Raw genomic sequence first — 11,478 nt, forward strand, 5'->3', positions numbered from 1 at the left:
CAAAATCATGTTGACAAGGCTGGTTTCTCATTCTAGCCTTTGATTCTTTATCAATTAGCATCAGATTATGTGGCCCCATTATTTGATCTGACTGATAACATGTTACCTATTACACAGCTACAACCTTCTGGCCTTTTTGAAAAATAATGTTATTATATAAAGTTCACACAATTACCTATCATGCTGTGAGGTTTATTAGAAATGTAGTCAGCAGACCAAGGGGAAGTTCAGCTAATTCCTCAAAGAGTCTTGGTGCAAGTTTTCCATTCCCCATCTTGAATTTTCCAGTGCAATCCTTGTGTTTGGATGTAGATTTTCCATCCTTCTATTGTTTTGTAACAGAGCAAGGATTGGATTCCAGCCAATGTTGTGTTCTTATTTTAAATAAAACTGTGGTGTTTGGGGTTTTGGCAGTCTAATAAACTCCTCTTACAGAATCACCCATTTGCAATCAACATTTTCTCCGCCCACAATTTCTTTTCTAATCAATTTTGCTTGTAGTTTTTCTCAACTTTTGGAAATTATTGCTTTTGAGACAGCAAACATACTTATTACTAGTCACAATCCTCTGTTTGCCCATATTGAGAGTTTCTAGACTATGCAAACATCTGATAAGTGAAGAATGGGGAAAATCGTCCAGTAAGTTCTTGCAACTCATTAAGGAAAAAGAAAAAAAGAGGAAAAAAATTAGGAAAATGAAAAAGAAGGAAAGAAGAGATTTGTCAGTAAATGGATTTTAGAGCTGGAAGAGAGGAAAATTTGAGGCACTGATTTTGGGCCTTTGGAAGAAAGCAAGGAAAGTGCCATGGAAGAGCCATGATAACTGTCATGGAAGTGATGGTGCCAGCTCAGTGTCAGGGTTTATTTCACCTGACACCATGATCATTATCTGTGAGGGTGTTCACAGGGGTCTGAGGATGAGGGAAGAAACAATAATCTGACTCCATGTTTCAGAAGGCTGATTTATTATTTTATGATATATATTATATTAAAACTATACTAAAAGAATGGAAGAAAGGATTTCATCAGAAGGCCAACTAAGAACAGAATAAGAAAGAATGATAACAAAGGTTTGTGGCTCGGACTCTCTGTCCAAGCCTGCTGGGCTGTGATTGGCCATTAATTACAAACAACCACATGAGACCAGTCCCAGATGCACCTGTTGCATTCCACAGCAGCAGATAATCATTGTTTACATTTTGTTCTTGAGGCTTCTCAGCTTCTGAGGAGGAAAAATCTTAAGGAATGGATTTTTCATGAAAGATGTCTGCAACAATTATCGTGGATCTTCCGCTGGTGCCAGTGCTTTGTGTTCAGCAGTGGGTGAGGTTGGGCCATCACCTGACAAAAGTTGCAGTCACACAATCATCCTGGGCCAAAGGGACTCAGGATCTCACTCAATTCTTCCTCCTCAGAGTGATGAGAACTCTGAATTCTGGCCTGCTCTTTTACCCAGTCAGGTAACAATGCAAGAGCAGAGATGATGCATGTGGAATGGAAGATCATGGATGAGAATGATGTGCAGGACAATCCCAGAGCAGAGGGAAGATGTCCTGCCTTAGCAATGACAAGTCCTGCCTCCGGGCACAGCCCAGAAGGCCTCCCCATTCTCTACAATCAGCTTCCAGCACAGAGAATAATTCATCTTTATTCCCCATCATATTTCTTTTTGTGGAAGAGCTACAAGAAGTGTCACACGTGACAGGAGCTGTCGGAAAACCACATTTTCAGAAGTTACCCTGACATTTTCATAGAGGTTTTGGAAGACAGGCTTCACACAGGGGGACCTGTGGTGCCTTTCCCACTCCATATGAGCTCTGTTCTGGCTGCACATGAGCAGGGCTGATGGAGAAACCCTTGCTGCTCCCTGCACCACCCCTGAGCTTTGCTGAAGGTCACTCCTGTGCTTCAGCTGGGCTCAGTTGCTATCTGAGGCACTGGGGATGTTCCTACACCAAAATGTTGCCCTAATTTTGCTCTCTTAGTTAAAAGCTGCTCTGTGCTGGCTCCCTTTGTAGGCAACAGAGAGAATCATGGACTTGTTGCTGCCTGTGCGTGGTTCCAGGGGAGACTAATTGTTTTAATTAGACTTTTTAATAATATCTGAAGTGAGGCAGCTTGAATGTTTCTTATTTTTCTCTCTTGATCTAAGTGCATGCCAGAATCCTGGTTTCTGTGTTATCAATTACACCCAGCCTGTATCTTTCAGTTCTATTTCCCTCTCTTTCTCCTGGAGTTTCTCCCTACAGTCTATGATTCAGACACTGAATTTGAGGCCTGCTATTTAAAAAACATTTTCTTTCCACTTTGAACTTCTTGTTTTGTCAGCATGAGGACTTAGATCACTGATGAGCTAATTTTTGATAGTTACTGAAACATTTTCCCAGTCGCTATGAGCTCTTCCCACTAACTTGAGTTGGAGTCCAAGCCCTGTCTCCACCATTTAATTCCTTTTCAGCTCTTCCACTTTTCCTTCCTTTCAGCACCTCTGAGTTGACATCCAGCCTACTTTGGCTGAAGTTCCCTCTGTGAAGGCTGAAACTCTGTGACCATCCAGCCTGTTCCTCCTTTCTTTTTGCAAATTACCTTTGTCTGGATCAGGAAGTGGCCTGACAGATACACGACTCAGACACAGAGATGAAAAGAAATCGTTATCAGATCTGTGCTCCTGACTTAGATAAATAAGCATTGGGCATGATTCTCCACTCATTAAAGCGTGTCCCTCAGGAGATGGCTGACAGTTCATTAAGTAAGATGATATATTATTATTTAAGCTCAAGACTGATCAGGCTGGGTGGAAACTCAGTCTTACTGTATTCATGATTTTGTGCATTGACAAGCAACTTCTGCAGAGCATTCCTCTGAAGTGGCTGAGCCACGTGGATACCCAGATCCTGCTGTAATTTATCTAACAGGGTAAATTGTGTCATTTAGGTGGCAGAGCTCTGTACTCAGGCTTTGCATTCCAAATATCCATCTCCCCTCCCAAAGAGGTTTGGTACAGTGTGTATTCACCAATCTAAGCTTGATTCAAGTCCCAAGCTCAAGTTATGTGGTGTTCCAGTTCCTCCATCCAAATAATCCCATTTTCTAGGTCCTTTTGTCCCTGCTCTGGTCAGTATGAGCTGTCCACAGCCTGTCTGCAAAGCAGGACTCAGTAGTTACTGGCAACAGGATGAAGTGCCAAGGAAAACCACCCACCCTTATTTATCTTTCTCCATTTCACACCTCAAATTCAGCTTTTCAGGTTGCACTCCTCGGAGGTGCTGTACCTGATCCAGGGTCATTCATCTTCAGGACAAGTGTCTATTGATCAGCTGTTACCCAATTTCCAGTGGCCGTGTAATACAACAGGAACTTTGGGGCTCAGGAGGGAATTCAGTGTGGGACCAAGGGAAGGAGCTTCTGCAAACCCTGCAGTGTGAGAACAGATGCTCTTGCTTTAGTAAAGCACAATCCCCAACCCCAAGCACAGTAAGAACAACAGGATCAGTGCCAGAAAAAAAAAATTAAAAATCAGTCCCATGCCCTCCTGCAGGGAGGTGAAAGCATTCCTGGCCACATTTTTACAGAAATTACAGAAAAAAAAAAAAGAAAAGAAAAGAAAAGAAAAATAAAGAAAAAAAAAAGAAAAAAGAAAAAAAGAAGAAAAAGAAAAAAAAAGAAAAAAAAAAAAAAAAAAAAAAAAAAGAAAAAAAGAAAAAAAAAGAAAATAAAAGAAAAAAAAAAAAAAAAGAGGAATCCATGCCCAAGCAAGTTTTACATTAATGCCTCCTAAACCCTCTGTAATATGCAAGGCTTACCTTTTTTTTTTTTTTTTTTTTTTTTTTTTTTTTTTGTCAAGCCCGAACACAAAGAGCAAATATCTCCTTTCAGGAAGAGTGACCTTTACTGTGCACCAGTAAAGGAGAGAAGGAGGCAGAATAGAGCTCCCCTGTGAGAGGGGAGCCACACAAAGCTGGCCTGGCTCTCAAGGCTGGCCTCAGGGAGGGTTCTTGTCTCCTCATGCAGCAGAGCTCTTGAAAACAGAGCTGCACCCACACCAGTGACAGCACAAGAGCTGCCTGGGTGCCTTCAATAGACCTATTATTCCTTGGAAAAGTCCATTTCTTGGAAATCAGAGCCATTTGTGGCAAATAATCAATTTTAATAAATCCTTTCCTGCTGTTCTGTTGTTTTTTTTTTTTAAAGAGAATTGACATAGTTTTTAAGTTCTCTCTTATTTTTTTGCCAGATTGAAACAAGTTCTCTTATAGCATTCTTAATCATTAAACTAAAATATCAAAATGGCCAAAAAGAGGAAAATTCCACAGAAATGTTCCTAAAATGACCAAAAAAGCACAAAAGAAAATTCCACAGAAATGTTCCTAAAACGGACAAAAAGGACAAAAGAAAATTCCACAGAAATGTCCTTAAAATGGCCAAAAAAGACAAAAGAAAATTCCACAGAAATGTACCTAAAATGGCCAAAAATGACGAAATAAAATTCCACAGACATGCTCCTGTTGTTGCCCTAACCAGAATGTAGCTTTGTAAAAACTCAAGTTTCTGTCTGGATATTTTCCTTGGGACATGCAGACCTTTTTCAAGCAGCTCCATGTCATGCTGTTTCTTGTAGTAATTTTGTAGGACATGAACACTGATATGAAGGGTAAAGTAACTCTATTTCGCACCTTTCCTCTGATTTCCCTCTTTGATGTTCACCTCCTACCAGAACATTTTCCCTGATGCCATTCTTGGGTTGAAAGCAACCTGATTCACATCTCATGCCAGTTACTGTGACATTGTCAGAAGTAAACCAGTTTACAGCACCTGAGCAATATGATTATTTAGCAGTGGTATCAGTCCTCTGCCTCCTCCTTCAAGATTTCTGCCACAGGCTTTGAAGGAAAGCTGATTCCTTTCCTCCCCATCAGAACAGAAGCATAAGCAACTTCATTAACTCCTATATTAGTTAAAAATCAGGGGAAAAAAATCAAATAGTAGCTGAAAATTTGTGGATTTGATTTATTTTATTCGTGATTCTAAAGAATTGAACCATATTCCTTCTGGACCCCATTCTCCCACCCCACCACAGGGGACATTTCTCAGGGATAAAACCACTTAATCAGAGTTTCCCACCCTGGCTGTGCTTCCCTGCATTGCAGCTCCATTTCCTTCTCCAGACCCATGGAGGGAACTGAAATAAAAAAAAATTTATAAATTGATTCACTTGAGCCCCTCCTCAGAACTCCAGGGACAGGAGGAGCAGGGTGGAAAAAGGGAATAACTGGCTGGAGAAGGGTGGGATATTCAGAATTTGCCTTTGCTGCCAAGGAAATTGTAATGCAGAGCCATCCTTTCCTTGTCTTTCTTCTTGCTTGTTCACCTCTGGGCAAGGACTGAGTTTGTAAAAACACAAATAATTGGCATATGTTAGAAACATAAACAAAAACAAAAATGACAATTAGGGGGAATGAGAGGGTGGATTAGAATTTTCTGCCTAGGTCTGCTCTCATTCTGGATTCAGCAGCAGGCTCAGGGATCTGGCTTCAGCTTTGTTTGTGCATTTGTTTGTTCAGCTTTTTTATGTGTTTTGTTTCATTTCACCTAATAAATACAGACACTGATATGAATGATGTGAATCTCCACAAAATTCAGGATATAACTTTGGCCATTTGATCCAGAACCCATCTGAACTTGAACCCAACTAAAAGGATTTTTTCCCCTTGTAATAACTATGTTAAAAATGTAAAAAAAGAAAACAACCCAAACTCAAATTCATAGTGCTGCTCTTCCACCTTTTTAAAATACAGGGCTGTAAATTCATCTCATTTGAGGCCTAATGTGTGACAAGATTCACACACAGTGATAATATCTTCTATTAAAGCAACGGATATTGTTAGAAAGAACTTCAGCACTCTTCATTTTCTTTGAGACTCTCACCATTCAATGCAACATCTTTGGCATATACACAAACCCAGGGTCTCTCAACCCCCAGTGGGTCTTACAGGCACAAATCCATTATCACAATATCCCAAACAAGGGGAAAAAATTGTCAGGGGTAGCAGAGAAGGAGGTTTTTTATTTGTCTTTCTGTTATGGACTTCAAATTGAATCTGTCAGACAATATCCAGATTATCTGCTCAGCATGAAAACAAAGAATGATTTTTTTTCTTTTTTTTTTTTTTATGAAAGCTGAGGTGTGTACTAATGTCTTGAGGGCTGAGAGTGTTTCAGACATCTATTACCATAAATTAGCCCTAAAATATTGGAAGCTGGCAGCCCTGCCGTTGTCTGATCTCCCTTGCCCAGTCTGTAGAACAAACACAGATGTGGACACTTTGTGCTCCCCCCTGGCCTGTGTGGGTTTGTGCCAGTGGATTTCTTGGTGTGATATCTCAAGAGGAGGCTTCACTTGTTTGTTTGCACATTGATCCGTGCCTGAGTGAGAAATAACTCCAACACCACTTTCTTATCAAGTGGAAATATTGAAGTCTGACTTTTTGATACAAATATTCCAAGTGGGAGTTTTGGCAGTGTGGGACATGGTGAGCAGTGAGGAAGATGTGTCCAGTGCTGAGCTTGAGCCCTTCAATGGAAGGCATCCACTTCTCCTTGGAGATTTCAGCCACACATTATTCCATTTTCCCAGGTTTCTCCAAGCCCCAATGTTCAACCTGGCCTTGGGCACTTCCAGGAGTCCAGGGGCAGCCACAGCTTCTCTGTGGGCTTCCCTGTCACAGTCATATTTTCTGGAAAAATGCCTTTGCCCAGGATTTTGTTCCTAGGAAGCTGAGAAGCCTCAGAGGAAAGGAAAACAATTCTTATCTCATTTGCTTCACCTGTGTTGTGCTCATGTGGAATGTGTTTGGAGATTGTTTACCCACAGGTGATTGTTCCATCGGATTCTGCTGGGAGTTGTTTTCACTCTTTGGCCAATCAGGGCCAAGCTGTGTCAGGACTCTGGAAAAAGTCAGGAGTTTTCATTATTATCTTTTTAGCCTTCTGTAAGTATCTTTTCTGTATTCTTTAGTATAGTTTAGTATAGTATTATTTAATATAATCCAATATCATAAAATAATAAATTAGCCTTCTGAGAACATGGAGTCAGATTCATCATTCCTGCCTTCATCTGGGAACCCTGCAAATACAATACCTCCCCACTCTCACAGTGAAGTGTTTACAATTTAAATCCAAATTGAGAAATGTGGCAGCACTTTACATCCACATTTTACTCACTTTTTCCTGGTGTAAAGGCCTTCTGAGAGGAGAGGGCAGTCATTGTGTGTGCCTAATGATCCTGAGTGTTTGTGTGCCAGCAGGCTGCCTGATAATCCTCCACCTGAGCAATATGATTATTTAGCAGCGGTATCAGTCCTCTGCTTTCCTCTTTCAAGATTTCTGCCACAGGCTTTGAGGGAAAGCTGATTTCTTTCCTCCCCATCAGAACAAAAGCATAAGCAACTTCATTAACTCCTATATTAGTTAAAAATTCAGAAAAATTCCCACTGGGAACCATGCATTAAAGGTGCATTGCCATCCTCTCCCCTGCCTGGGCACTCTGGGAGCTCCCCAGTCCCTGTCACCCATCAGGATGGATTATATCTGTGCTCACTAATTTCACAGCCTGTAAATTACAGGCATACCCTGCCTATCTTCATCTCATTAGAGAAGGTTAATTTAAGCAGACAATCAACAAAAATACAGAAAACTGGTTTGGAAAAAGGATTTTGCTGTGTCTCTGACAGACAATGAATTCACAACCCCAACATCTGCCACCACTAGAGAGAAAATGCTGGAGGAAAAAAAAAGGAAAAAAAAAATAAAGGAACTCATTGCTGTTTCCTCTGATGAATGGTGAATTTCCAATTAGCATTTTAATTACTCAAGCCAGACTTTCAGCTAGTTTGATGATCACAAGAAATTCCATAAGCAACAAGTCATCTTGGCTTGTCAACACGTGCTGGGGTAATGCAGAATGCACTTATCAGGGATTGGCCTGTGAGACTGTTTCTCTTCTGGAAAAATCTTACAGCTTTAATTGTTCTCAAGTATTTATTTATAGTTTTACATAGTTTTTATATAGTTTTACACTTTTATGTAGTTTTACACTTTGGTATGGCCCAAGAAAACCCTACAAGACTGTTGTGCCTGAGGCCTTTGGTGTAAATTGTATAGATTTATTTTCTGGCAGATCCTACAGCAAATCCATCAAGAGAACCCAAACATCTCAACCTGTATCACTTCCCTGAGCAAATCCTTCAGCAAATCCATCCTGTATCATTTCAGACACCTTTGTGTGTCCTTCACCCATAGCTAATCCTACAGCAAACTTGTCCCTGGGGACTGATGGATGGGCTCCTCCCTGCAGAAGGTCTGGGGTGGTGATAACTCCACCACCTTTCTGTTTGTATAATGAAAAAACAAAAAAAGAGGAGGGTATTTTTTAAAGTTCCTGTTCAGAGTTGAGAATTTCTGTGTCCTCTGGTGAAGGAGAATGAGCAGAGATGTGGTTATCCTTGCAGATGAGGAATGTAACTTTGGCTATCCCAAATTCTGCCCTCTCTTTCTGCACCACAGCAACACCAGTGGGCATGTCATGAGACAGAGCCCTGCCACAGGTTGGGTTTTCCAGAAGGTCAAGGCTGTCATTGCTAACAGAGATGCTGACATAGGCTGCTCCTGTAATTCCAGGCCCTTTCTTGGACACCTCATGCTTTGCCTTGGGTGGAAAAACCAGCAGGGGGAAAGATGTGCTCAACTTTGAACCCTCAGCTCGGTGCTGAAAAGACGCAAACCTGGCAATGAGCTGGAATCAGCAAAGATCAGTCAAATCTTACAGGAACTCAGAAAGGTCTTAGTCTTAGCTTTAAGACTTTAAATGATTGATCTGGGGGTTTGGATTATTCCAGTCTGTTGATTTGAGCAGATCTGGAGTTGATCAAGATGACGATGGGCTTGTAGACCATTTTTCTTCATTTTTATTGTCTGTTTACTTCAGTCATTTTTTTCTTCCATTTTGGTTTGCTAAAGTTGTTTTTTTTTTTTTTTTTTTTTTTTTTCCTGGGAAGACTTCCTTTTCCCTCCATTTGTGTGTGATTTCTCGTCCTCTTTGGATGTCCATCATAGAGCAGCCTTCTTTGGTGTAAAGCTACCAGCACTTCATGGGTGTATATCCATCATCTCTGAAAATACCCCCTTCTCTCCCTAGCAGTAATCAGGACCAAATCTGTTTACCTGAGAAAAAAATTACACATGGGGGGCAATCATTTATTCCGAGCACAGAAAACCAAAACAACCAAGCCGGCAGTGCCCATTTCATTAAGTGGACAAATGAGAGGTTTTTAAGTTCTTGGCAGTCTGATGGATAAAGGTACCTTGTCAGAAGGTCCCTCTAGATTGAGCTGCAAACAAAAGAGAGGAAAAGCTTGGGAGGAAAAGCCGATTTTTGGTGACAGAATGAACAGATCTGACTCACAACTGTGGTTTTTGTGGTGCAGCTGTCCAAGGTGCTGCTAAGTGTGTGCCTAGACACCAACACTGGATGGATAATGGGCGTCTTTCCTTTTCCTTTTCCTTTTCCTTTTCCTTTTCCTTTTCCTTTTCCTTTTCCTTTTCCTTTTCCTTTTCCTTTTCCTTTTCGTCTTGTCAGGTCAATCCTTCACTGCAGATTTTCTTTTTCTTTCCCACTCCTGCATCCCATCCTTTCATCCTCAGTGAGGCTGACCAGACTAATTCCCTTCTTGCAGAGTATTTTATTTATGCATTTATGTTATTTTTCCCTTGAAGGTCCAAAGGTGGACATGGCTCTGTCATTTGGAAAGCTCCTCAAGCACCAGGAGCAGAGCCATGTAAATCCCACAGGGAAACACATCCTGCCCAGCGAAAGGAGAAAAAAAAAATAGAAATTTATCTCTACCTCCCCTTTCCCCTTTCTACCCCTGAAGCCTCACATCCTCTACATCCTGTTTTTCCCTTTTCTCCTTGTAATTCCAGCCCTTGTCCCATCCCTCTCCAGCTCACAACAGTCTAGTAGAGTTTCACCAATGCAGGCAAGTGGAACACTTCCCTTCCAATCCCTGAACGAGGCCAGGGCACAGAGGAGTTTATTATATCATAAATTAGAACATGAAAAGCTAATACATTTTATACATTTGTCAGAGAGGGAGAGAGAGAGGAGGAAAAACCTTTGCTGCCAGGTTCCTCATAGCAAATCTGTCACGCTGGAGAGAGGCTGCTGGAAGGGAAGTATTTACAGACAAACAGACAGAGAGAGCCCTCGTGCAGAATAGCAAAGCTCCTGCTGGATGCTCAAGGGCAGGAACCAGGATGAAGTTCTCAAAGAAAACCACACACAGCTATCCACAAGAACCTTAGCTCTTGTTGTGTGGAGATAAAATGATGCCCCCATGGGGAAGTTGTCTGTGGCTGCTGGGGGCTTTGGGTGGCTGAGGAATCAGGGGGTGCTGCTGGTCTTTGTGTTGTGGGTCTGAATTTACCTGGTGCTGCTTTATAGAAAAAAAGGGAGAAAGGATATGCAGGGATGGGCAACGGAGCTGGGGAAGGGTCTGGAGCCCCAGGAGAGGCTGAGGGAGCTGGGAAGGGGCTCAGGCTGGAGCAAAGGAGGCTCAGGGGGGCCCTTGTGGCTCTGCACAGCTCCTGACAGGAGGGGACAGAGGGGTCGGGCTGTGCTCCAGGGAACAGGGACAGGAGGAGAGGGAATGGCCTCAGGCTGGGCCAGAGCAGGCTCAGGATGGACAGCAGGAAGCATTTCTTCCATTTCTTTCCTGAAATGATTTTCAGGCATTGGAACAGGCTGCTCAGGGAGGGGATCACCATCCCTGGAAGAGTTTAAAAGGCATGTGGATGTGGCACTTTGGGATGTGGTGATGTTAACAGTTGGACTCAGTGATCTTACAGATCTTTTCCAACCTCAATGATTCTCTGATTCTAAGTCAGATCCAAGCAGATTAATACAGAGGAATTTTCTGGGAAATCTCTTCTACCTGCCAGGCACACATCCCCATGGCTTTCTTGCTTTGTGTTCATTCCTAGGTGGATTATCCCAATTTAATTGAGCTTTGGCCCAGTCCCACAGCACTTCTAGTCCCTGTGAAGTTGCATTTCTGATGCCTGGCAGATCCAGTGACAATGGGCTTCATATCTCTCCTTCCACAACCCAAAACTCAAGGCAGGAAGGCGTTTCCCAGACATCATCTCCCTTGAAACTGTCAGCAAGTCAGACTTAATTAAGACAAAGAACAGCAAAAAGCAATAATAATTAAAACTTAGAGTCGCCTGCACAGACGAGGAAGTAGAAGGAGCTCATGCTGGCAGGAGCATGGTGTCTGAGGCTGGCATTCCCCACAGCCAGGTCCTTTATCCACAAGGATTCACAAAATTCACAGAATCACTGGGTTGGAAGAGACCTTCAAGATCATCAAGTCCAACCCAGCCCCAACCCCTCAACTCAACCCTGGCACCCAGTGCCACATC

This window comes from Zonotrichia leucophrys, chromosome 17 (assembly GCF_028769735.1).
Source record: "Zonotrichia leucophrys gambelii isolate GWCS_2022_RI chromosome 17, RI_Zleu_2.0, whole genome shotgun sequence".
In the NCBI taxonomy this organism is placed as follows: domain Eukaryota; kingdom Metazoa; phylum Chordata; class Aves; order Passeriformes; family Passerellidae; genus Zonotrichia; species Zonotrichia leucophrys.